We start from the raw sequence: 25,639 nt of genomic DNA, 5'->3' as shown, positions 1-25,639 counted from the left end.
ACAAATGTCTGATACCAACTGCCACTTCATTGGGAAATAATATCCCTTTAAAAATGTTTCAATCAAGAACTTGCTGAATATTTAGGGAAAAACATCAGGACAAACTTCTCTAAGTACCATTGAATATAGATTAAAGGAGGGACAAAGCAAGCAAGGGAGCAAGCAAGGAAAGAAAAAAAGGAGGCTCATCAGAAACTGCCCAAACCAGAAAGACAATGGAGAGACATCTTTATAGAAAGAAAAACAATCTGTCACCCTAGAAATTTTGACAATCTTTGTGGCCATGGATGAGGGAATTTCTTAGATTGGACAGTAAAAGCTCCAAACATTTAAAAAACTGATAAATTGGCCTCATCAAGAGAAGGAAGACTAAACTAAAAATGTTTAGTCTTCATAAGACACAAGGAATAAAAGATAAGTCTGTGACTGAATGAAATATTTATAATACACATGTGATAAAGGACATGAAAGTTGAATGTGTAAATAATCTTACAACTCATTAACATGAAACCAAGCAATTTAAATTGGGGTTTGATTTTATTACACATTTCACCCATAGAAGACAGATGAATGGAAAATAAATAAGACAGGATGCTCAACATCAAAAGTCGTTAGGAAAATGCAAACAAAATCACAATAAGATAGCACTACATGTTCAGTAGAATGGCAAAAATTGATAAGACTAATAATACTAAGTTTTCTTGAAGATAAGGAACAACTGGAACTCACTGTTAGAAATGGAAAATGCCACTGCCACTTTGGAAAATAGTTTTGACAGTTTCTCATAAAGATAAACATAGCTGTCCTAATGACCAAGCAATTCCTCTTGTAGGCATTTGCTCAACCAAAATGAAAACACAGGTTTACACAAAGAAGTATATTTGAATATTTAATGCAGCTTTGTAAATAATAGCCAAAACATGGGCATAAAAATAAAGTAAAACTATTTTCATAAAATAGAATACTACTCAGCAGTAAAGGGGAATATACATTCATGCAACAAAGAGATGAAATACAAAAGTAGTGGGGAACATTTTAGCCCACAGACATGGCAGAGACAAGGACATGGAGGGTGAGAGAATATGTGGCATGCATATATTGATGCATGTAAGTACCTGTTAGATAATTGGATAAGTTATGGTTTCTTTTCTTTTTGAATGATTTGGTTTGAACATTGAGTAAGAAGATACAGGCATCTTATGATATGATTCAGAGTTTGATTTTCTTGTAATGTTTATAAGGACTTTGACAGGTTAAGCAAAAATCTTACAGAGCTATTGTGATGATTAAGTAAGTCCTTAATTGGGAAGTCCTTAGAATAGTGTTTGGGACAGAGTAACCACTACATAAATGCATGCTATCATAACTATTAAGTTGAACAGATTTGTCCTTTAGAAAGATCTCTCATCCCAGAATGTGCAGGATGTGTATGATTGGGTGCAATTACACACTGGAAAACATTTAGCAAGCTGTTTTCAGCTATTCACAATGGAAATATTGAAATCTGAACCATCTCCCGTCTTGTTTGTACACCTGGAATGTTCACCATTCTTTTCTGCTATAGTAAACTATCAGAATCCTATCAATTCTTCTAGACCCATGTGAAAGTTTGTATTTTTCAAAGCTCATCTACACCAACATATTCCCAACATAGTCTCTTCTTAGTAATATTACTTCATTTACTCGACACTTTTATTTTTGTGTGTATAATTCCATCTGTTATATAGTTAATTTTTTATTGATGCTCTTCCTCCAAAGACATAAATCAGTAAAGTAATGATTATGTTATATATGAACTATAATACAATGACAGGTAAATTACACTTTTTAAATAATTTTATTTGAAAAACTTAAATTTATCAAATATTTAGATTTTCAGTATCTAATAAAGAAATTGCCTTTTCACAAAGAGGAGCACCATCAAATTACTTAATGCAATGGAAAAGAAAGGGATAGGTGAGCTATGCATAACAATAAATCATTTGGACTAAAATAATGAATGATTTTGGTATATTTTCACTGATGTAGAGCACAGACTTCAACAGCCTGAAGTTTCCTTAAAGTTGATTTAGTCAAGTAAGCCATGTGAACTATCTATAACTGGTAGATAATTCTAGAAAAAGTAAGGAGTTCAAGATTTTGAATTTTTTAATTCCTGTTTTATTAAACAGCAATTCTGGCTCAAATATTTTTGTTGTGGTAAAATATACATAAAATTTACCACTTTAACCACTTTTAAATGTAAAATGTAGTATTTACTGTACATTCACAATGTTGGGAAACCATCACCTCTATGTAGCTCCAAACATTTTTATCACCCTTAAAAGAAACCACCTATCCATTACTTTCTCATTATTTTGTCCCCAGCCCAGCCTCTGGCAACCACAAATTTGCTTTCTGTCTCTATGCATTTGTCGGGGTGGATATTTCATATAAATAGAATCATATAATATGTAATCTTTATGTCTGGCTTCTTTCACTTATAAAGTTTTCAAGCTTCATCTATGTTGTAGCATGCATCAGGACATCATTATTTCTATTGCTGAATAATATTCTTTGTCTATTATGTCACATTTTGTTTATCTGGTCATTTGTTGGTATACATTTGGATTGTTCTAATTTTTGGCTATTGTAAATTGTGCTATGAACATTTATATACAAATTTTTATTTGAATAATGGTTTTTAAGTTCTTTTGGACAGACACCTAGGAGTGAAATTGCTGGATTATATTCTATGTTTAATTTACTGATCATAAATCTTTTTTATTAAGATGTATTCTTTGCTGTGTTGAATATTATGGCTTGTAAAGCAGACAGAGATTGTATGTATGTATGTATGTATATATATATATATATATATATATATAGAGAGAGAGAGAGAGAGAGAGAGAGAGGGAAAGAGATAAATTCATATAAAACTTCACATACAAATATATATGCCATGTATCATATATATGTATATGTGTATATATATATATACATATATATATATACAGACATATATTACATATGGCATGTCCGAAAAGTAGTCTATGTTAATAGCAAATGTTTTCCCAATATGTATTAGTTAACTATTAGTGCTAAAAATTAATCACTATATGCCAGATTTTAAGCACTAAGGATCTGAATAAATAAGGTGGCCTTCTATGTGGTTCTTGCCTTAAAAAAATTAAATTAAATAAAAACAGAAAAAAATACAGGAAAGATAGAGAGAAATAAAGGATGAGTCAGATCTACAGTGGGATGAATAAAGAACTCTTCTGTGTTTAGACTTAAAAGACACAATCTATGTGGTCTTCAAATGTGAAGATACTTCTATGAGGAGAAGATCTATACAATTAGATCATTCTATTGCCAAGTTTCAAAAAAATCAAGACCTGGGGCAAGTGAAAGTTGGATTCCTTTGGCACCTAGACATAAGCTAGCAAATTATCTTTACTGAAATTAGATGCAAACTGGTGTTCCACCCAACCCCCTCTGAAGCCAGGAACTGGCCTTTCAGCATGCTGGTCTCCAATATGCAGTCATGCTTTGGTTAGGTCCCCACCCAGATGGAATCAGAGGCAGCAGTGGTTGAAAGATTGTTTTGAAACAAACAAGCCAGATTTCCTTGAGATCCAGGAAAGCTACACGAAAAGGTTTTCCAACTCATTGCAACTTTGGTTCTCTGCTGCTGTTCCCTATGAAACTGGGAGAGAATATGAGAGTAGATTATGTGGTGTAGATCATTTTACAGGCTGGTGGAGTTGAAACCCATAGCAGATGGATTTTAAATAAGCCTTCCATCTCAATATAGAATCCCAATCTTCCAACCCAACTACATAATAGTACTCTTGGTGCAATCACTTGAAAAAAAAGTACTTACAGCTATATAATCAGCTGCAAAATAACTTGGTATAATTTATATGACTGGCTGTTTATGAACTAGCAAAATCCCTATTGAAATGGCCATTGTGTAACTATTTAAATATTTTGGTTTTACTACATTCTTCCCTTAAGTTGTTTAATAACTATCAAATAACAATGAAGAGCTGGGTGAAAATGGTGAAGAACTTCAAAGAGGTGGTCAGCTTCCCTGGTTTGGTTTATGAATACAAACTTTGATGTTGATATAAAACAAATAGGTAGCATCGACAAGCATTTTGTATACAGATAGCACTGTTATTATCTGTTTATGTTTTTTCTTTCTCTTGATAGAATGAAATCTCCTTAAGGAGGTTTATGTTTTATTCATTTTTTTTAGCCCAAACACCACAGAAGTCCAACCTACTGGTGATAGATAAATGATTAAGAGTGAGTGAACTAAGATACAATCTCTAGGTTTCTTAATGGTTTGTAGTGATGACTTTCAGGTCATATGTCTAAATTCTTCTTTCCATTTTCTGACAAGATGGTTATTTATAATGGGTTCATTCATACCACAATGATATTAGTTTTTTTATCAGAATGATTCAGGAAATTATTTGATTATCTCTTATTGTGCCCTAAATTTCCTGTTTTGATTTTCATACTCTGGGTGTTTTGTTTTGCCTGTTTAATTTTTTTCCTCTAATTAATATCACCCATTAAAAAATACATTATTCAGGGTTGCTTTTCCATTGAACAAAATGAATATCATGTGGAATGACTTTTGTATTTTGCAAAAACAAATATGCTTGAAACAATATCTAATTTCATATTATTTGCCATATTTAATTCAATTGTTTTTGTTGCTTTGCTCTATAAAACTACCTTCATATTAATGATGATGTTACTTTTCAACCACTAACCTTATAAATTAATAAGTGCCATTGCTAAACTCTGACGAAATGATGATTTTAATTTTGTCTCAATAATTATGTTCAAAGTAATTATGTATATGCATATGCTTTTTTGCAGGGAAGGAGGTAGAGTAAAAGTAATAAAACATATCCAGAATATTTCCTAACTAATGTATCTTGAAAAGATTAAAATGCAGTTGTCTATGCTCCTCTTTTTATTGTCTTTACTTAAGATGAAACTGTACTCATAAAAATTCTGCTATAAAACAATAAAATGTCTAAATTCATAACTTTTGTCAAAATAATAATAAAATTGTGGAATAAAGTCACAACATAACTAGAAAGAAAACACCCATACACACAGACACACATTAAATAAATAGCCATGCAATCATAATTTGAGCCAGGAGAGAATTTAAAAATAGAAGCAAAAAGTAGTTCTCTTATAAATTGTTGATCTCTTCATACATCTTGTCGCTATGTTAGTTGTTTTGCTTAGGAAGAAGGATCATTCTGACAGCTACAACTTGTTAGTGTTTCTTTATAAAATTGGACTAGAAATATTATAAGATATTCTTATGATCTCTTTGACATTTCAAGAGTATTATTTATACAATACTGAAAGAATGAGGACACAGCAAAATAGTCACAAGTCCTTCATTTACCAAAATCGGGCATCCTCAATTACTTCCACAGTGGCATCAAAGCCATTTTTCATTTGGCTCTGTATAGAAAGGTAAAATCAACTCATCTCACCATCAAGTGCCTGAAAATTCCCACTCAGAAGTAGAGGACTTAGCGAGACCAAGCAAGATGATATTCATTGTCAAAGAAGATAATAGCTTAATAAGATAGTTATGACTTCAGAAATAAATAAGTTTGTACTATATATGTATCCCTTATGTAATATGAAAATAATGCATTACACAAAATATAAATATATACTAATTGATATGTGTGTGTGCATACACACACACACACCAATTGTATATTTAGTATTACTTCTTATGTATATACATAGGCATATATATATATACATATATATGCATATATATGTATGTGTATATATATGGGTATGTATGTGTGCATATCAGTTAGGAAGGATTAGAAACAAGCACTCTATTTTAAATGCAGGTCCTAAAGATTATTCTAAAACATACTTCATTTGCTATTGAGTTTTGTCTTGGAGCAAAACTTCTGAAAGTTTGTTGCTTAAAGGAAACGGTATACTGTGCAATCCCACCTTAATGCTAGTTAAGAAACAAGGTAGAGAAAAGTGTTCACAAAGCTTCCCAGAACTTTTCTGCCATACTTATCTGGGATCACTTTTAGTTATCTATGCCCTTCTTATTTTTATTTTTGCCCTCTGAGATAGGGATCAGTATATATGAAACTGGCTTGAATGTCTGGGTACAACTCTAGTCTCCTTTTTCACCCACAGACCCTAAGGACAGGTATTTGATTATTCAGCAAGTATTTGCTGAGTGCTTACTGCTGGTGCAGGTACTGAGACACAGCTGTAAATATAATGAACAAATTCCCACCCACATGAACTTAATAGATTAAGGTAGACAAGGAAATGATTAAAACAAAATGTAAAATTTAACTGGCAGAGGCTATACATTTGTAAAATAGGTATTTCCTTAACTTTGAATGACTAATTTGCATATATGCAACCCTCTGGGCTGAGACACTAGCCGCTCTGGAATTCAGCCAAGCCCAGAAATAATTTACTCTGGGAATTTGCTCACAGAGATGGGACTCAAATATGTGGGCAATTCAGTTTTGAAAACTTTTAGTGAAGATATAAGAGACTCTTTACCTTTATTTGCTTTTAGGTTAGAAGTCAAATATTTCTGAGGCTGCAGATGACTGCAAACAGTTTTAAACTATCCAAAGGCGTTAAACTTGATCAGATGATCTGAAAAGATAGCATGACACTTGAAAGTCAATTGAAAGGCTGCGAACCTATTACCATTTTCAATTTGAATGCTGGTCTGTGGTTTGAAATTAGTGTGAAAAAACAAATACCCAGAGATTAAAGCTCAGAGCAGCACTGCTGTGTTGCTAAAACACCACTACAGAGGGGAGGGCTTTGAAAAATTCTATACAAATACATTCAAAGAAAGATTTATTTTTTAAAAAGCAGCAAAAGTGGTAAAACCTATGTTTTTTTTCTTTTCACAATGTAAACTCTTTTAAATGCTCTTAAGTTATATGCTTATTATATCTCTTCGAGTTGAATGTGGAGAAACATACTGAGTAGAAAAGTCAGCCCATAGTAAGGAGCCTGGGAGTGCTAGAGCAAAGATTTTTCAAAAGGGATTTCCTTTCTATGTAGTCAACCACAGAAAGACACGGGACACTTCAGTGTATAGAGGGTTAAGGTGTGTGGGTGTTCAGGGGCGGGGTGGCAAAAGTGAGGAGGAATACTAATTGTATGTCCTCAAAAACCTTTCCATTTTTCCTATAAGATATTCTATTTGAATATGCATGCTCAGCTGTTCCTAAAAGAAATCTTGTTCCTAGCCAAGAAAGGTAATGTCATATCAATATAAATATTCAGCCATACATTGAATTTGCTGATCTGGTAATTAGGAACACGGATACTAGTTAGACATGCAGTATTTCTGTTAGTAGCTTCCTAAGAGATATCAAGATAATTGCTTTTTGTGCTTCAATAATATTCTATGCATAATATTTCACTTGATGCATTATTTTATAATTACCTATCTCTGTATATGTCTCCATGCTGGAGGATGGGGACTCTTAATTTTCATTCCATTTCCAGCACCTACCTTAGTGCTTGGCAGAAGTTTGGCACATAATGCTTAATTCAAGAAATGACTATGTTTATTGGCGGGCCAACCTCTTCTATAAATCATCAAGTACATTTTTCTTGCTTTAAAGATTTCCTAAATAGAATTTACAAGTTAAAGGGCAAGAATTAATTGTTAATAATTTGCCTAAGAAATTAAGTCTCTAGATGGCATAAATCAAATGCAATTAGTAACATCCATGCTTCTGTTGAAAACCTATCAACCCTGATAAAATTTCAAATTACAATCTGAAATGTCAAAATGATCAGTTGGAGATCATCAAAAACACTGGGCTGGACAGAGCAATATGTCAGCACCTTTGCCCACATCCACAGCCTGGAGGTGTTCGAAGGTAAGCAGCGTCTTCATCATTCTGGCATTCTATTTTAGTCTAAGTCTACATCAGAAGCCTGCCAGGGCTCAGTGCTGATAACAAAGCACTATCGCTTTTCAAAGTGACAGAGCACAGTGACATATCAACAGTAAGACTTAAATGAAAAGCCCCTTCTAATTTAACTGGGAATCTGCTGAAGCTGTATTCAGCCGAGCACTCTGGTTTTCAATTAAAACTTTCTTGTAGTAAGAGAAAAGTTTGGCATATCCTTTCCTTTTTTAAGGCAGTTATGGAATTGCGTGGAAAAGACAGTATAGTGTAGAGATGGTCCAGGAACAGCTAAGTACATATCAGCCTTTTTTATCTACTAATTGCAGTTCCTACAGTTCAACAAAAGTTTTACCGAAAACTCACACTGCTGAAAGGATCCTTCCTCTCAATACAACTCTTCTTCGATCAATGTTTTTCTGATACAGTGCATAAGGCAGCAAAGGGAGAATAATGTATCAATTACTGAGTACCTGCTATCTGCAGGGTACTATCAGTATACGAATGGGGGTGGGACCTCTTACCTGTGCTATTTCATGTAAATATTTCATGTGCTATTTCATTCCTACTAAGGTATATGTGGTAGATAAGGCTATTTTGTTTATATAAAAAAGAAACTCATGAGCAAAAAAAATTAAGTTACTTCTGTATGATCACACACCTGTTAAGTGGTGGAATTGGAATATGAGTGTACATCCATACCCATTAGTCTTGTATATTAACTATAGTATTGATAAAATTTAAAAGTGGAGAAATATGGATAACATCAACATGCTGACACAAACATCTATTTATTTATTTAATGGCACTTCCAACTTGAACTTTCCTTAAATGAAGCTCTTGAAACATTTACAGCCTATAGTCTTTTATCTTAAAACCAATTCATGTTTTTGTATCTTTTCTTAAAGTTTTATTCAAATTTCAGTTAACATACGGTGCAATATTAGTTTCAGTGTACAATTTAGTGATTCAACACTTCCATACATCACCCTTGGCTTAAAACCAATTCAGAAAAGGCCAGCATACTGCAAATTTCTTACACAAATATACATCTTAAAACCTGTCTTTGAGAATCGCAGTGCTGTCTCTTGTTTGCATGGTTCAACAGAATCCTCACTATTGAATGTAAAGATGTGGTTAAGGGTATGTTCAGATAAGAACTATGTCTTCTTTATGAAGCCATTTAACAAATATTTTTCTCAAACCTCAGTGCTAATAAAAGCTTTTCCTTTCTTAAATAATTGGCATTTAAAACCTATGTATCTCATATATACTTAAAGACCTTTTTTTGTTTCTGCTTCAGCCACGAATAGTAAAAAGGCCAAGCGTATTACCCAGTTTCACAAACTTCTGGAAAATTTTTTCATTCATAATTTTACCCTTAGGTTTATTGTAACATTTTATATAAATTCTCCATACCTTCAACATTTATCCCATGTTATTATGCACACTTCTGGAGTTGCCTCTATTATTTTTGTGAATGAGATAAGTTACCAATAAATAGCTAAACAGAATTTGGACTGGAACCAGAGGAAGGATGTGGGCCAGACTTCTTGATGGATTTTTTTTATATACCATTAGATCATAATCAGAGCATCTTTCAAAGTATTTCCTCATATTTGTTAGTGGAGTTTCAAATCACTAAATTAGAACACTGGGCTTTCAGATTGCTATCATGGAAAGAATACACTGCCCTACTCCAGGGGATAAAAGCCCTCAGTACTGGTGATAAAGAATAACTTTAGTCACACACACGAGCACAGCACCAGTTAGACTTTTAGAAGGAGCATTTCCTTTTAGGGATAAAACAAGCTTTTTTGGCAATTTGTCTCTGAGTCAACCATTAAGTACAAAGTGATTATATATCTCTATATATCTATATATCTATCTATATCTATATCTATATCTATACGTATACATATACACACATATCTTATGCCTTGGTACTTATAACACAGTTTTCTTTTTTTTTAATGTTTATTTATTTTTGGAAGACAGAGAGACAGAGTGCAAGCAGGGGAGGGGCAGAGAGAGAGGAAGACACATTATGAAACAGGCTCCAGGCTCTGAGCTGTCAGCATAGAGACTGTTGCAGGGCTCGAATCCATGAAGCACAGGATCATGACCTGGGTAAGAAGTTGGACACTTAACTGACTGGGCCACCCAGGCACCCCTAGAACACATTTTTCTTCAAGAAAATCTTTTAGGTGACTTCCTCTAATCACATCCCTATCTTCTTCAAAATGGTATGAGTCAGCCTGCCATCCCTTGATTGATCAAAACTTGGACCAAAGAAGGGCAGCCATATGGCACCAAACTCGATGCTAGGCTACAAAATAGAAAATCTGGAGTCAGCAGATGCCAAGAAGCAGAATGCATGGTGGTATATGAATTAATGCAGGCAGACATGAATAAAAATATTGATGCACTTTCAAATGGATATTGATACATGTATGTCAATGAATACTTATGGAATCATTTTAGTTTTCCAAACAAATGATCTAAAGAGAGATTATAAAAAAAGACTTTGATTTAAAAAGTCAATCGGAATAGAAAATACATTTAAATGCATACTCTTGTTGTTTTACTTCTGTTTTCTTTCCTTTTGCAATACTGTAACCAGTCTGGCATCACAGATATCATATGGTTAACCACTCATATGGTTAATCGTATCATATGATTCAACCACTCAGCAAATATTTATTGAGTTCTTGCTAGTGCCAGGTACTTTTCTAGGCTCTGATGATGTTGTAGTAAGTAAGACAGCTATGTTACTTTATGGGGTTTAGGCTCAAGGTGGGGGGGCAGAATACAAATTAAATTAATGCACAAGATAATTTCAGGTAAGTACTATGAAGAAAATAATGCAGGGTGACATAATAAAATAATGGGGGTGGGGGGAGTGAAAGGAGTTACTCAAGACAGATTACACATAGTGACTTATTTGTTGAGACCTGAATGGAGATGTATAAATTATGAAAAAAATATGGGAAAAGAACACCCCCTGCAGAATCACCAGCAGGTACAAAGTCCTTTAAATGGGAATAACCTTAGAATGTTTGAATGCAGAAGGGAAGCTTTCGTGTCTTGAACATAGGGAGTGGAAAGGGGGAGGCAGAAATAGAAAAGAAGGACATCCTGACAAGATGGAAGGCTTCTGCTGTAAACGACTTCTGTTTCTTGTACAGGCAAAACTTAGCTTATTTGGGCCTTATGTTTCTCATAAATCATGAACTGATCTTTGGAGTCCCTTCAGATCTAAAATATTCTGTTAAAATACTTCTAGAGTGCTAGGTATCTTTTGGAAATTCATTCACAGTAACCATTTCTGGCATTTAGGAATACACGCTCTTTGACTAAAAGGGTTAAAACACCTATTTGTGTTAGTAATGCACTGAATTTTTTAGAGCATGAGATAAAAATGCATTTGAAAATTAGTTCTCCCAAAGTGCTCACTGCCATTAACTGGGAGTGTTGTCCATTTTTGGAAACTGCATTAAACTCTTTTAGGATATTAGGATGCTACTTAGTAAATTGTTGCTTTGCTTCAGTGAATAGAAAAAGCATTTCCAGTTAGCTAAACTCTAAGCACGTATAGAATATAGGGAACCAACCTACATTTAAGAATCTATTTTTTTATTTTTTATTTTTTAATTTTTTTTAATGTTTATTTTTGAGACAGAGAGAGACAGAGCACGAGTTGGGAGGGTCAGAGAGAGAAAGGGAGACACAAAATCCAAAACGGGCTCCAGGCTCTGAGCTGTCAGCACAGACCCCGATGTGGGGCTTGAACCCACAAACCGTGAGATCATGACCTCAGCCGAAGTTGGATGCTTAACTGACTGAGCCACCCAGGTGCCCCATGAATCCATTTTTTTAAATCATTGTTTTTCAGCTTTTTCCCAAATGTCATATCATGTCATGTCATTCTCATATACATCCCCATCAGTAATATTCCTCAAGGTGGAATGGGAATTACCCCATGAAGACGTTTGTATAATTTGCTATCCTTTGGGGATAAGATCCTTCATAAGGGAATGACCTCCTTTTCATTCTCCTTCCCCAAGAATTATTCTTCTAAAGTTATTAATTATACAAATAAAATTAATTAAACTAAAAAAAATTCCTTACTTTCTACTACTGCATGTATAGTCTTGTTTTTAATACTTGGGCCACTTGCTGTTTTATCACTAGGCTAGTATCTCCCAGCCAGGGTTTTGCAACATGCTGGTGTCATATGATCAGAAGAGACATGCATCAGTCACACACCTATGTATTTAACACATTGTTATTATGTACACATTTTGTGCTGGGAATTGTGCTTGGTTGGGTATACAACCACAGGGTAGAGAGGTAATTTCTGCCTCACAGAGCACATGGTCTAGGATGTATGTGTATGTAGAGCCATTGAGGGGGTTGCAGACAGGCTAGTTGTTAAGTACAATATGCAGTGACAATGTCAATGATGGAAAAAGAACTCAGTGAAATAGAAACACCAAGGAATGGTATGTATACATGTTCAGATAACCAGAAGCCACCCAGAAGAAGGGGTGTCTAGATAAATATTTAAGAAAAGATAACAATAAGGCAGATAAAATGGGACTTGAGAAAAAGATTTCCAGATAGAGTCTAAGAAAAAGACTTGGCAGTAAGAAAATAAGTTCTATTAGTTTATTTATGTTATATTAGCTGCATTTACAGGTCTGGTGAAAGGAAGATGAGGTAAAACCTTCTCTGTAGGCTTCTGTTTCCTCTGTGCCATCAGTAGATAAGATTATCCACTTAGCCCAAGGGGGAAAGCTATGGGGTCCTGAAGTATTAAGGATAGTGAGAAAGTATGAAATACAAACAGTGGGCATTGGTTGCACTCAGAGTTTGGATGTAAAAAAGTTGCAAAATATTTTTACTTCCATATTAACTATAAAAACAAATAATCTACAAAATCATACCCTTCATTTTTGTATAACTCCTCAGATAGCTGAGGATATGAAGGAAACTAAAAAGATTAAATGAGAAAATAAAGATACTTTTCTACAGTTGTTTTCATTCCTTGCTGAGTGGTGGGAGGATATACTTGCCATAGATCATCAGGAATAAGGAAAAAATGGCTATGGTGGTCTACAATGAAACCACCTTCCTTGGCTCTACTATGTGACTTGTTTTGGTCAAGGCAAAGTTACAAGTGTGCAAACAACCTTGCAAAGTGCCTGCACATGGGTGCTTCTTCTTTTAAAATGCTCCCTATTGGAACCTGGCTGCCATGATATAAGGAAATCCAGGTTACACTGCTGAGAGGTCACATGGTGAGGCCAAGGATGAAAAACCACCATGTGAATATAGAAGTCATGTGGAGAAGAATTGAGGCACACTGACTCACGGTTTGTATTTGTAGTAAGGCTCCAGAAATAGGAAATAAGGCCTCTTGAAGCTTCCAGCCTTGCCTAGCTACCAGCTGAATTAAGTCACATGGGTGATCTCACCATCTTGTGGAGCAGAATGGCCTCACCAACCAGACTCATAAGGAATGTTGATGTTTAAACTCTCATTTTGGGGTAGTTTGTTACACAGGAATAATTGAATGATAAAAGTTAAATGTCTAACAAACTCCTAATTGACACATGTTGAATTACATTGACAGGAAGACTTATTACAGAACAAGAGTGAATCCAGCCACACACTTTTTCCCAAGGGCATTTGCCAAGTGCACAGAGTGGTAGGCTCATAACTAAAGGGAGAATAGAAGAGATGAGGGATTTTTCCCCGAGGCAAATGAAGTATTTCCCAAATGTAAGCCAATGCCAGCTGAAGAGTGGTTGTAATGCAGTAATGGTGCAATATTCCTTACAATTAATTCAGGGCTTTGACTGAGTGCAACTCAGTGGCAGGTTAAGGTTGAGTGGCACAGAAAAAGGATCTTTAAAAAAAAAAAAGATGCATCTAAAATCAATGAGCTAAGGTTTTGTTAAAAAAATAAAAAACAGAGGTGTGTCTGGGTGGCCCAGTCGATTGGGCGTCCGGCTTTGGCTCAGGTCATGATGTCACAGTTTGTAGGTTTGAGCCCCACATCAGTCTCTGTGCTGACAGCTCAGAGCCTGGAGCCTGCTTTGGATTCTGTGTCTCCCTCTCTCTGTCCCTCCCTTTCTTGTACTCTCTCTCTCTCTCTCTCTCAAGTAAGCATTAACAAAATAAAAAAAAAAATAAAAATTGGAATAGTAAGAACAAAGCAAGAAAATAATATAAATAATAACAGAGGTCAGCAAAATAGAAAAGCAACAAATGAGCAGAAAAAGTTAACAAATCCCAAAGTTATCTCAGGAAAGATCAATAAAATTGATTAAGCCTGAGTTATGTTGCGCAAGAAAAGGAGATATTAAAAGAGAAATAATGAGAATAGGAGATTAAAACAATTTGCCAGTATCAGGTATGAAAGAATAGCTATCACATTGAATCTATAGACATTAAAAGAATTATAAGAGAATACCACGAACAACTTTATGTCAACAATTTGGAGAACTCATACAAAATGACCAGATTTCTTTAAAAATTGCATTGCCTCCTATGCCACTTTAAACCAATATTTAATTTGTGGTAGGTCATACAAAAATGTAAAAGCTAAGGGTGCCCGGGTGGGTCAGCGGTTAGACATTTGTCTCTTGATTTCAGCTCAGGTCATGATCTCACAGTTCACGGGACTGAGCCAAGTGTCACTGGGCTGACAGCGTGGAGCCTGCTTGGGATTCCCTGCCTCCCTTTCTTTTTGCCCCTCCACCACAGGCTCATGTACGTGTGCTCATGTGTGCTCTCTCTCTCTCTTTCTAAATAAATAAATAAATAAATAAATAAATAAATAAATAAATATGAAAAAACGTTAGAAATAAAAATAAATAAGTAAATGTAAAAGCTAGAAGTATATAGGAGAATATCTTCAAAATTTGGATTAGTCAAGTATTTCTCATACAGGATACATGATTTTCTTTTACCCTGATTATAAAAGTACTAACCATAAACATACATGTTAAATTAAAATGTTAAATTGAAGTTCATCAACATTAAAAATGCCTGCCCATCAAAATATATTAAGAAAGTAAATAAACTAGTGAACCTACAGAGCAGGACCAATTCTTATTATTCTTATTTATTCTTATGTTTATTTATATATATTTATTCTTATATTTATTCTTATATTTGATGAAAGATTTATATACAGAATATAGAGAGAGCTCTGATAAACCAACAATACAAAGAGAAACATCCCCATTAAATATGGACAGAAGACTTGATAGATACTTCATAAAAGAAGATAAATGAGTGATCATCAATCCTCTGAAAAAGTACTTACTATCATTAGTCATTAGAGAGATATTAGTAAAACCAGAACGTGATATGATTTCAGTTTACTAGCATGCCTCAAATCAACAATATAGATAATTCCAAATGTTAGCAAGAACGTAGAGTAACTGGAATTCTTATAATATGTGAAGGATTACCTTGGTAGGACTATACATTTATGCAATTATTTTGGGAAACTTGTATGTTTTATAAAGACAAAGCTAAACCTTCCCTAAAATGCATCAGTCCCACTAACAGGTCTTTATCCCAAGTACATGAAAACATATGTTCAAAAGAAGACTTGTATGAGAATATTCATTACAATGGAAAACAACTGTCAACCTACAGGAAAATAAACTAATTGTGACGTATTCATACAGGGGTATACCACCCAGCAATAAAAAGGAATGGGCCTATGTTAAACACAATTATTGAATGAAATTCAAAATCATTAATTTGAGCAAAAGATACCATGCGCAAAAGAATGTATATTTAAGATTTCATGTACATGGATTTTAGGAACAGGCAAAACTATGAAATAGAAAGCAGAAAAAGTTTGCTAATGGTGGATGCTGGACATATAGAATTGACTGGAAATTTGTACAAAGCAACTTTCTACAGGGTTGCAAATAATCTGTATTTTGCTTCAGGTGGTAATCCCAAAGGTATACACAATTCCCAAATTAACTGGACTTATATTATATCATATCAATAACACAACAGTTTATATAATTGAATTTTATTTTATACAATTTGTGTTAAAATAAAGATTAGACAACTACCTAAAAATGTAATTGATAAACAATCCATGATTTTCCATATTAGAGTATATTTAATGATATACTTCTTTGGTGATAGATCAAACAACTTGCCAAGAATTTTGCAAGTCTCAGAGATCATTTTAGGTAATAAATAGGGCCAAAATTGATTATCACAGTAGACATACAAAAAGGAATGTCAGATAAAATAATTTTCGTTTGGGACTTCTTCTTTGTAATGTAGTCCCTATTATTGTACAGTACACTTGACTTTTCCAAAGGGTTATTACCTTAAAACTTGAAAGAAATTGCTACAGTGGAATCAGAAGAATATGTGATCAAGTGTTTTAAAATAATTTGTTTATTAAATGCATATTAGTAGAGGGGCACCTGTATGACTCAGTCAGTTAAGCATCTGATTCTTGATTTCATCTCAGATCATAATTTCACGGTTCATGAGATCCAGACCCATACTGGGCTCTGTGCTGACAGCGTGGAGGCTGCTTGGGATTCTCTCTCTCCTTCTTTCTCTACCCCTCCCCTGCTCATGCTTTCTCTCTTTCTCTCTCTCTCTCAATCTCTCTCTCTCTCTCTCTCTCTCGCACGCGCATGCTCTCAAAATAAATAAATACATAGATAAATAAATAAATAAACTTTAAAAAAATGTATATTATTAGTAGCTACCATTTTCCAGAGCTCTTAACGAAAATTGCTCCGAGTTCACATTTTATCAGGCAACTGTCAGATTAGAACCTGTACCTTCAATTTTGTCAGCTATTCCAAATTTCACAAAACTGGACTTAATCTGTTCTCTTGTAGGAAATGCATCTAAGCTACTACCCATATCTTTGTGATATACTTCAAAATAACCTTGGCTTGAATTAAGCTTACCGATAAATGGTAAGCATTTAGAAAGCTTATTTAAAACCAAACCAATACCAGGCTGTTTCTTATGAAACCGTACTCTCTCTTATTTCATTAAACCTGTAGAATATTTATCTCTAAAACCTTTATCATAAGAATCAAGCATATGAGAAGCGAGTGTTATTAGCCATGTCTAAAACAATTGTTTATGACATTTTAATTGACTGGATTAAATGTTTTTTAATGATCTTATCTAAAAATGCCTTATTCAATAAAGGTTTCCAAAAGGGCTACTTTGTTTAAATGTTTTAAATTGTTTTCATTTGCTCATTTTCATTTGCCACCTACATATGACACAAATGTCGTTAATTCTATTCAGGTTTATATATTCCATTAAGAAATATTTCTTTCACAGTGTTCTTTTTATAGGGTATGCACTTAATCCAATTATGTCTTAAATATTTTGAGAACTTACCTTGAAATTACCTTTATGAAGGCACAAAAGAATATCAGTCACCTGCTTTTTTAAGAGTTTAACAAAAAATATAATTTTAATATCTCAGTGCACTCTTTGTGCTCATGCAAATTAGATCTATAATGACTGATTTCTATGCAGGTTAATAAAACCTTGTGTCATTTACTTCAAAAAATTTAGACTGTTTACAGATTAGTCCAATAGGATTTATTTTTATGCATTTTATTATAATTTCATTTAAATTTCTTATCTTAGGTACTTTATTTTATCATTTTATTATAATGTCATTATGATAGGAAATTAAAAAGTAGAAACCCTGAAGCAAATTCTAGCCCAAAATCACATTTCTAATTAGGACAGGATTCTGACAAACTCCAAATAAGTTTGGAAGTTCCAGCTCACCTAAATCTTGTGCTATTTAAAGCAAAATCAAATCCCAGCTCTATTGTTGAAGATTCTCCTGTATTTCACTTATTTTAGCTTTTGTTCTTCACTCATGTTTTAAAATTTTCTAATTAATGTCCTTTTAACATTTTCCCTTAGACAGTTTTGAAATAGTCTTTTTTTCATTTAATTTCATTGTTGTTCCCTTTTCTTTGTTTATCCTATATTAACTTTCAGTATTATCTTTTTAGCTCCTCTGTTTTCCCATTACTGATTATTTTAAAGATTACCTCCTTAATATTTAAAATGCTGACAGCAATGACCAAATTTATTTTTTCTAATGTTTTATTATTTATTTGAGAGAAAGAGGCAGAGCATGAGTGGGGAAGGGACAGTGAGAGAGGGAGACACAGAATCTAAAGCAGCTCCAGGCTCCAAGCTGTCAGCACAGAGCCGGATGTGGGGCTCAAACTCACGAGCTGTGAAATCATGACCTGAGCCAAAGTCGGACACTTAACTGACTGAGCCACCCAGGCGCCCCAGCAATGGCCACAGTTAAAAGTGCTCTTCCTTTTACCACTAAATTCCATTTTTATATCAATGATAATAATTGCTTTTATCTACTTAGGCCAACTACTCTGTTAAGTGCTTTATATGTATTGTCATATAGCTGTAATAAAAGATTAAAATATTTGAGATTCATAGAATATTTTTAATCTAAACAAGTATGACATTTGAGATATTTGAAAGCATTGTTTCTCAATGAAAGGACATTGAAAACACCAGATAAATGTGGGAGTCATATTTAAAAAGTAATGAGGATGTTATGGGCTCAGAATCAGGAATCAGTGAATTTTTCATTTGGACCCATCACCAGGGCTTAATTAGCCCTATGACCAACTTAAACTCTCAGAAGTCTCATCTCTAAAACATGAATAATAATAGAATCTACTTTAAACTGTTTTGAGAATTAAACACAGGCAAAATGCTTGGTTCAGTGACTGACACTCACCTCGTTAGGGCTCAGTAAATGAAAGTTGTTATAACTTTGGAATGCATACGCTGACTATCTATAAAACAAAAAAATTTATCTTGTGTTTCAGCATATGTAATCCTTCTGTTTATCCAAAAGAACTCATCTTTGTTTGAGTTTTCTCTTTTGATTTAATGACTAGAATTGAAAGCCTACATTAGTTTTCATTTCTAATGAGGAATCTCAGAACAACCCAAGAAAGACAATTGTCTTTTTTCTCCCATTCGTTACTTTACTTGTTTCTTTATATTTTTGAAATTTTTTTAAGATATGACATCAAGAGCTAAATCTGGTAAAGATATTTATTTTCTGGCTTAGATGAAGTATTTAAACATTCATTGGGCAAGTTAAAAATTCCAATTTGGTGCTTAAAAAATACTACATTTGATAAATAGGTCTTGTTTTCAGTAAACTCACATAGCATCCCATTTATTTACCTGACTTGCTTGAAAAATGAATAATCCTTGAAGAGAAAGAAAAATGGGTATAGAAATGAATTATGCACAGAGTTAGAGAATATAAAACCTAGAATAGCTATGGCAGAGTTGTGAGCTGAATGGAGATTCTTTAGGTCATACATTGCTGAGAGGAAGTAGAATTTTTATCATTCAGAGTGCAGACACCACTGTGAACATGATAACCTTTTAAAAGAGATTCCAGAAAGACAAGGTGTTAGAAGTAAATATACTTGGTTTTAGAGTAAGAGCTACTGTCTACCCACCCTAATAAATTCTTAACTTTATGCTCACAAAATCATGGGGAGCCACCAAGAAATTCACTGATGCATTAAACAATCTTTAAAAGAAGAAAACATAATCTGTTTTCTCCAAATAATATCACTGTCCTGAAATAATGGGCACACACGCAAAAATTACTAGACATGTGCAGAGGCAGAAGAATATGTCCTGTACCCACAAAAAAAAGTCAATAAAAATACCAATGTTGGAATTGTCAGACAACAACTTTAAAGCAGACATTATAAATGTGATCAATAATTTAAAGAAAAGTTTCATTTAACAAATGGATAGATGGGGATTCTCAAAAAAGAAATAACTCTATAAAGAAAAAAATGAAAATTTGGGAATAATGGCTATACTTCACACACACACACACACACACACACACACACACACACGTAAGCAAGGCAGTAGAAAATGCCCAACTGAAGGACACAGAGAAACAATGGTTGACATGCATCTCTGATATATATAAAATCATATCATGTGGCATAACAAAATTTAGTTGAACTATAAGAAAAAAGAAAAGTTTAGAACAGAAAAAATATTTGAAGAATATTTTCCAAAACTTTCCCAAGTTTTCCCAATTTAATGAAAAGTATCAAACTACCAATTCAGGAAAGCTCAGTGGACCAAAAGCATGATGAATGCACACGAACACATACACACCTGCATGTAGACACACACCAAGAAACAGCTCATGATGTATCATAAACAAATTACTCAAAATGAAAGATAATGAGAAACATTTCAAAGTGGCTCAAGAAAAAGGGTTATTACAGTAAAAAACAGCTATGATAAGATTTTTTTCTGACTTTTCCTCAAAAACAAAGCAAGCCAGAGGACAAGGGATACATCTTTAAAATGCCAAAGGAAGAAAGAAAAACACTATCTTCCCAGATTTCTTTATCTAGCCAAAATAAAGGTGAAATAAAGTCATTTGCTGAGCAATAAAATATAAAATAATTTGTCATCAGCATATATGTGCTTTAAGGAATAATAAAAGGAATTCTTCATGCTGAATAGAAATAATATGAGATCAGAATTAGAATCCACATGAATGAAGTTAAGGGTTGCAAATAGTAAATACTGTTTAGGACACACAAAACAAATAGCAAAAATATAAACTTAAACCCACATTTGTCAATATTTACATTAAACGAAAATATACTAAAATGTACACTATACTACCAGTTAAAAGGCAAAAATGTATCAGTATTTGACAGATCAAGATGCAACTGTTTGCTGTTTAAAAACACACATTATATAAAGACTCTAATAGGGTAAAAGCAAGCAATGGTACAAAACTACACCTTTCAGGCACTACTCATAAGAAATCTGGAGTGTTATAAAAGACAAAGTTGACTTCAAAACAAGGAACATTACCAGAAGTAAAGAAGGATATTTTACAATAATAAAATGGTCAATTCGTCAAGTAGATATCAACTATCCTAAATATATATGCACTTAAAAAGAGAGCTTCAAACATAAATGAAGTAGGGGTGGCTTAGTCGGTTAAGCATCCGACTTCGGCTCAGGTCATGATCTTGCAGTTCATGAGTTCTAGCCCCATGTCCAGCTCTGTGCTGACAGCTCAGAGCCTGGAGCCTGCTTCAGATTCTGTCTCCCTATCTCTCTGCTCCTCCCCTGTTCACGCTCAGTCTCTCCCTCTCTCAAAAATAAATAAACATTAAAAAAAATGAAGCAAAAATTAACAACACTAGAGGGAGAAATAGAAACTTCCGTAATCATATTTGATTCTTCTTATGCTAGTTTTCAATAATTAACAGAAAAATTATTAGAATAACGACAATTTGATCAGCACTATGAAACAATTCGACATAACTGATGTTTTTAGAACCTATACCAAATAACTTCAGAATGTATCTTTTTTTCAAGAAACACAAAGGCAAACATCTTTGGAGGAGGAAAAATAAATTCTTACGTAGACACAGAAAGCACAAACTTAAAAGAAAGAATTTTTTTTAAAAATGAGCTTCAAAAGTTTTAAATTCTGCATATTGTATTATATATAATATACATGGCAAAGGGCTTATACTCAGAATATACAAACATCTCCTATAATTCAATCAAAATGCAAACAACCTAATATTTAAGATGGGCAAAATGGTAAGCAGATGATTCAAAAAGGAAACTATTGGAATGGGCAATAAATATATAAAAAGTACTCAAGACCATGCATTATCAGGGAAATACAAATTGAAATCATGATGAGATGCCACTATATATCCAATATGAATTAAAAAAAAATTCACAAGACTGATGTCACCAACTACTGGTGAGAATATGTTAAACACCAATATATCCTATGATCCAGCAGTTCCATGCCCTGATATTCAAACACAAAAAAAGATAAAAACATGTCACAAAAAAATGCTTTTGCAAAACAAACTCCAAACAAATATGATCCACTGATTTTGGACAAAAGTGCAAAATCAGTTCAATGTTGGAATTATCCAACAAATAGTGCTTGAGGAAGTGGACATCTATAGGTAAAAAAAAAAAAAAAAAAAAACAGAACCTCAACTTAAGCCTTATATTGTATGCAAAAACTATCTCAAAATTCCCCACAAAGTATAAAACTTTCAAGAAAAAAACCGCAGAATATCGTGGGACCTATGAGTAGGCAAAGGCTTTTTAGATGGGACAACAAAAAGCATGATTGATAAAAGGAAATAAACAATAAATTGAACTTGTGATAGTTAACTTTTTGTGTGAACAGGCTAACCTGTGATGACCAGTTGTCTGGTCAAACACTGATCTGCATATAATCAGGTTGATTCTTTGATGTGATTAACAATTAGTAAAGTTTAAATAAAGCAGATTATTATCCATCTTAATTGATAGCCTTAAGAAGAAATACTTGTTTCCTAAAGAAAAAAAGATGTCTACCTTAAATTGTAACAAAGAAATCCTGCCTCAATCTTCAGCCTTCAGAGTTAAAACCACAATATCAATTCTTATTTGAAACTCCAGCTTGACAGCTTGCCCTATGGATTTCAGAGTTGCCAGCCTACAATCACATAAGCCAGAGATGGTAAATAAACACATGAAAAGATGTTCAATACCATTTGCTATCAGCAAAATGTAAATTATAACCATCATGAAATATCAGTACACACTGATCAAACTGGCTAAAATAAAAGTTAGTGACAACACCAAATACTGCAAGGAACTGGAAAAACTGAACCATGTATAAATGTGCTGGTATGAATGTAAAATGCTACAAGTTATCTAGTTTGGCATTTTCTTATACAATGAATTATATAAACACAATATGACCCAGCAGTTGTGCTAAATATATAAACCCTTGTATATTCCACAAAAAAAGAAAACTTGAATTCACATAAAAACCTGCATATGAAGGGTTCATAGCAACATTATCTGAAATAACCCCAAACTGGAATCTGTTTAGATTTAACAGGTGGATGGTTGACTACATTGTGACACATCCCTATCACTACTGAACAATAAAAAGGAATGGACCCTTGATATACACAACCATTTGAATGACTCTCCTGAAAGCTGTGTTGAATGAAAAAATAATCCTAAAATGTTTTTTACTGCATGATTCCATTTATATAACATTTGAAATGACGATATTTTAGAAATGGAGGACAGATCGGTGGTTGCCAGGAGTTAGTAGTGAAGGGTGGATTAAATAAGTGATAGAAGATGGATTGAAGAAGGATGTAAGTGTGTTTATATAAGAGCAACATGAGGCATTGTTTATGGTGTTAGAACTGTTGAGTATCTTGAATGTGGTGGTAGATACACTAAACTACACGGGTGATAAAGTTGCACTTAATACACACATGTACACACAGATGTGAATACAAGTAAAACTGAAGAAATATGAGTATGGGTGGTAGATTGTTTCAACATCATAACCCTGCTTATGATATTATGGTATATTTTTGCAAATACAGGAGGAAACTGGAGGAAACGGCAAAGTATGCAAGGGATCGTGAATTACTTCTTGCACCTGCATGTGGAATCTACAACTATCTCAACAAAAATTTCAATAAAAAAAGACATACAAGAATGTCTTCACAGTACCAAAAAAAACTGGAAATAACTGATATGTAAATTGTACATATACAATGGAAGCTGAATATATTAATGATGTGTGCAATATATGTTTAAATCATAAAACCTTCATGTTGGACAACTAAAGCCATTCACAAAAGAGTACTTATTGTATGATTCAATTTATATGAAGTTCTTTCACAGAAAAACTAATCTATGGTGATAGAAAGGATAACAGTTGTTGCTTCTTGAAGGAACAGAGATTGTCTGGGAAGTGAAATGTGGAAATTTTCCAGATTGATGGGAATAGTCTGTTTTGACAAGGATGTGAAATAAACAGGTATACACACTTGACAAAACTCATATAATTATGTACTTAACAAATGAAGATTTCACTGTACATAAATATGGATTTAAAAGCATGTGAAAATTAATATTTATGTAATTCATAATAATATGTAAAAACCAAATTTAAAAAAATGCACTCGAAAGTAAGACAACATCCAAATTCTTGGAGTGTGTTTGTGTGTGTGTGTATGTGTATGTCCAACTTTCATTTTCTCATTTCAACTGTAATTGTATTTAAAGTTAACTTTGGAAACCAATTTGACAGTAAACTTCATATACTGAAAAAAATAAATAAACATTAAAAAAATGGAAACCAATTTGACAATAAACTTCATATATTGAAAAAAATAAACATAAAAAAATGGAAACCAATTTGACAATAAACTTCATATATTGAAAAAAAATAAACATTAAAAAAAATAAAGTTAACTTTGTTTTTCTCCTGAGAAAGGGGGTACAGCTTTAGAGAAAGCAAATGATATGGACTGGAATAGAATCTTTTCTTCCAATTCATGATAGGTCAAAGATTCTAAATTTAGTGAATTTCTAGACTTTCTTAAAAATGACTCATTTTAGGATTTCAATTAATGTAATAGATTTCATGTCACTTTTGAAAATAACTTGTTTTTAGGCAGCCTATACTTAGCACGAGTATAGTTTCCCTATGCGATTTCCCTTCTGTGGTACATGCAATACTACAAAGCAAAAATGGACAACAGAGGAAGTCAACGGCCATGTTCCCACAGAGCGTTAGTTTTGGTAACATATATATAGTGTTAGTCCCCTGAATGGCTATAGACACATGCTCAAAACTGTAAATTAGCTTTGAGTAGTGTCTCAAATTAGTATCCTTTATATGTCTAATTTGATGATATTTCAAGGAACAGGGGTAAGGTGGAGGAAATCATTTGTAATGATAATCAGCATGACCTTTCATAAAGTTTATAAAATTACAATAGAAAAAAACACTAAGTGCTTAATTGAAAAATTTCATAAAGCTGACAAATTGAAGTCAAACCCTAACCTTTTAGAAATATGTTCTTCAAAATAAAGGTCTCTAATTCTTCAATAAATCTAGTACATGTCCGGTTTTCCAATAGTAGTAGCAAGCAGTATCATTTCTCTTTAATCATCCATCAACACAGGTGCTTTCATCTACACATGATAACATGTAACCGGACTGGCACTGGGATAGATGTAGTTATTATGTATACAGTGTTTTAATATAAATATATCCAAAATGGCTGTTGAATTCACAATTTAACAAATATATATCAGCTCAGCAAACTCACTCTATATCTACCTAATAGAGTTCATGAGACATGTTTCTATGAAACTAGATATGAATTTTGGGAGCTGAGAATACTGCATTCATGTTTGGCCATTAGCACTTTTCACTATATCCTCTGCCTCCTTTCATTGAGATTTTTAATATTCAGTGGTAGCCCCATTTTCATCATGAGTACTTACCAGTCTTGCTGAATAAAGGTAGTGATAAAAAACTGACCATGTACCTCCAACCAATCACGTCCCACCAGCCTGGATCAGGCTGAGGCACAATGCTCCAAGCCAATTTATACATCTGCTAGTGTCTTATAAAGTAGGGGTTTGCAAGATGGTTATCAAAAGAGAAAGAATGACTAAGTGGAACATTGAGATCATCTCTCAGGGAATTTGAGTTTAAGACATGCAGAAAGATG

General features: G+C 33.4%; 1 protein-coding gene across 42 annotated transcripts in view; it reads right to left on the bottom strand.

Annotated features, from left to right (window-relative positions):
* PTPRD (protein tyrosine phosphatase receptor type D) overlaps nucleotides 1–25,639 on the bottom strand; it is a 2,170,985-nt gene that overhangs the window by 1,121,813 nt on the left and 1,023,533 nt on the right. The window lies entirely within an intron of this gene.

This window comes from Acinonyx jubatus, chromosome D4 (assembly GCF_027475565.1).
Source record: "Acinonyx jubatus isolate Ajub_Pintada_27869175 chromosome D4, VMU_Ajub_asm_v1.0, whole genome shotgun sequence".
NCBI lineage: Eukaryota > Metazoa > Chordata > Mammalia > Carnivora > Felidae > Acinonyx > Acinonyx jubatus.
This window is presented reverse-complemented; position numbering and strand designations above follow the sequence as displayed.